Source organism: Castor canadensis, chromosome 5 (assembly GCF_047511655.1).
Source record: "Castor canadensis chromosome 5, mCasCan1.hap1v2, whole genome shotgun sequence".
In the NCBI taxonomy this organism is placed as follows: Eukaryota; Metazoa; Chordata; class Mammalia; order Rodentia; family Castoridae; genus Castor; species Castor canadensis.
Genome location: NC_133390.1, coordinates 105,224,125 through 105,227,561, shown reverse-complemented (window position 1 = coordinate 105,227,561; position 3,437 = coordinate 105,224,125). Strand labels below are relative to the sequence as shown.

Sequence of the window (3,437 nt, the reverse complement as noted above, 5' to 3'; positions counted from 1 at the left end):
GTAACTTGTGTTATATATTAGAAGATCATAATTAATCCTATGAAGGAGATGGTGGTAGGGATGACCCTTTGAGAGAAGAAAATTTCTCTGATAACATGAGTGAATAACTGAAGGAGGTGAGGTGGCAATTGTGCAGATATTGGAAACTAGATGTTTCCAGGCAGAGAAAACATCAAGTGTAATCACTTCATTAGGAAATTCTTTGGTACATTTGAGGAACAAGTAAGAGACTTACATGTTAAGACCTATTTGAGCAAGGAGAGAGTGATAGAAAGCAAGGTTGGGCTAAGTAGGTACCTGTTTGTTTGGGGCTTCGCAACCTTTTCATGAGCTTCTATTAAAATTTGAAAGAAATCATAGTTCAATAATGACTGAGAATGAATTTCAGACTAACATAGAATTGATTCATGGATTCTTGTGGAGTTTAATTTGGAATCTAGGATGGGAGTAGCTAAGCTTCAGGAAAAAATAAAATGTTACAAGTATTGTTAGTGTTCATAATATATACCCTCTTGCTGGCATACCCTTATAATCATCCCAAGAGTAATCATATCATGAATTGAAATATCATTTCTTGATATAAAAATATAACTGAGAACTGGAGGTACAGCTCAGTGGTAGAGCATATACTTAGCATGTTTGAGTCCTGGATTCAATCCCTAGCCACATCATATGTAATATTTGTGTTGGCATAAGTAGCTACAATGCATGAATTTTGATGCCTGTGATTTGATTTTCTGAACAAACCAGTTTATTTACTCACACCCCTGTTGAGAGGTGTCTATGCCATCTCCTATTTTTTCCAATATGAGTGATGCTGGTATGGACATTTTTACATTTTTTTGTTTCTTAACCTTATTCACATATACAAGAATTTTCTAAACCACAATAATTGTTAAATCACAGACCCGTGCACATTTTAAAAGATACTTAGTGCAATCATTGACCGCTCTGTTGTAAAATCATCCATACTCTTAGATTTATCTTACTTTTATTAGTATATATTAGTTTACAAAAGGATTTCATTGTGATAGTTCTACATATGCATATAATGTACTTGATCATACTCAACTCCCTATCACACTCTTTTCATAGGTTCAGCAGCTCATGTTTACAATTTTTGGGACTCTCCCATGTAGAACAAAAACATTATATTGGAACCTTGACCACTAAAAGCCTTCCAGACCTTCAGTATGTCATCTTCAGAACTCCTAAATCCCTCCCGCTCATATTTTAAAAATTTGGCAATAGTTGGTATTTTCACTTAAAAAAATTTCATTCACTTCTTTCAAGATCCAGATACCCACTTGATAAATATGCATTGTATTTTACTTAGAGCTTCATCATACAATATATCAATGAATTCCATCCCTCTGAAATTTGGTTTGTGCCATGAGGTATGGGGAATGAACAGTTTGAATATATTTTTAAATACTTTATATGATTTTAATATACTCTCTTCGTTAATTGATTTATAGACCATTTTTGTTGCACTTATGAATGAGGCCATATATATTTATGGGAATTCACTACATTTAGTTGTTTTCTTTAGTCATCCTTAAATTTTCTTTAGGGTCCACTATCTTATCAAACTATTTACACATATTCAAAGTCAAATTTAAGTCAACTACCTCTCCTTTAATTAGTCATTTATTTGTAGGAAGATGATAGCTTTGTACTATGTATTATCTGTAATACTTACTGCTAATTTTATATGTCAAATAAAAATATGAAGTATTATGCCTGGCAACTTTGTCTTAGAATGTTAGATCAGAAGGAACAGAATAAACCCTTCCCTCAGCTTGTGCAGGATGATGTAAGAGTAGGACTAATCTAAAGCAGCTTTCTGAAATTTGTTACAAACTGAAAAAAGTGGAATGTCCCAAAGTGTTCAAATATATAAGGCTAAAAGTTCCTGAAAATATTTATGATAGTCTAATAAGGGTGGAGAACATCAAACATATATAAATATATGTGTGAAGTATATATATACTATATATAGTATATATAGTATATATATATATATATAAAATATACACTATGCCTAGAAAACAATACATATATATATATAATTTCTTGGAAAGACCAGGAAATTTCAAATAAGTTAATATGCAAAGAAAATTTTCATCAGATGCACTTGAGGTATATCTAAGAAAAGGACATTATGAAGTTGTTAGACCTGGAGAACTTGGTTAAATCACCCAAGGGACCATTAAATAGAGGAAATTAATATCACTATAAAAAGAAGTTAGTAGAATTAAAACCCTCATATTTTTAAACTTGCTTACTTACCTTCCAATAAGTATATAAAAATAAATTTCAATGAATAAAAGAATGCATCTTAATAACACTTTCCAGAAAATCCCTATCACTGTACTCAGAAATGTTCTAATTTTTAATGTCACAGTCATGGTAGATAAAGAGTCTATCGTGGAAATTTCAATGCATGTTTACAGTTGAGTATTAAATCTTCTGAGCAGACTTGTTTTTCTCAGATACTCACTGTGGTCAATAGATTATGAGGAAGCTGCCCACTGAATGGCACATACCACGTGACATTGTGCTATCATTTTCTTCCATAGGCGTGAAGTAGAAGGCTTTCAAAATGAGTTACATCCATTGTGGTGGACGCTGTAAGACGCTTTAGAAACCATTGGCAAGCAACAGAGCCTGCTTTCTTCACATGAATTAAAACCTAATCATCAATGTTCAATAACTCATCAATGTTAAATATATCATCAATGTTCAATAACTATTTTAGTTTTAAATATGAAGATGCAAAAAACCTTAGCAAAATGTCAGTTAGGTTTTAAAATAAAATCTAGAGTTTTGTTTCTCATTTTAAAAAAACTGGTGTTATCACTCATATGCATTTGCCTAATATTCTAAGGACAAATGTGTATTTTATGTTATATGCTATATTTTCCTGCACACAAAGTCTTTCATACATTTTTGAATCTCAACATTCATATAATAAAGCATGGTAGCTAAAAATACAATGCACTGAACTTAAATTTATTACCATTTTCACAAAATGATTTAGAGACATAAGTCTCAAATTTATTCTCACATAATTCTGGAGGTCAGAAACTTAACATGAATTATTTTCTTCCTTTCCTTTTCTCTTTTTTTTTTTTTTTGGTGGAACTGAGGCTTGAACTCAGGGCTTCATGCTTACAAAGCAGGTGCTCTACCACTTGAGCCATACCTCTATTCCTTTTTGCTCTGGTTATTTTGGAGATAGGGTCTCTCAAACTATTTACCTGGATTGGCCTCAAACTATGATCCTCTGGATCTCAGCCTCTCAGATAGCTGGAATTACAGGCGTTAGCCACTGGTGCCCAGGCTGAAATAAATCTGGAGTTAAAATAAATGTGGCAAAAGGGCTCCATTGTTTCTACAGGTTCCAGAGGAGTCTTTAAATATTTTAAAACTAT

At 32.3% G+C, this 3,437-nt stretch overlaps 1 non-coding gene across 1 annotated transcript; it reads right to left on the bottom strand.

The window, feature by feature from the left end:
* Positions 1-3,139: 3,139 nt before the first annotated feature.
* Trnat-ugu (transfer RNA threonine (anticodon UGU)) lies at positions 3,140-3,211 on the bottom strand. Its single transcript has one exon. It is a non-coding gene; the product is annotated as a tRNA-Thr (tRNA).
* Between the last annotated feature and the right edge of the window lie 226 nt (positions 3,212-3,437).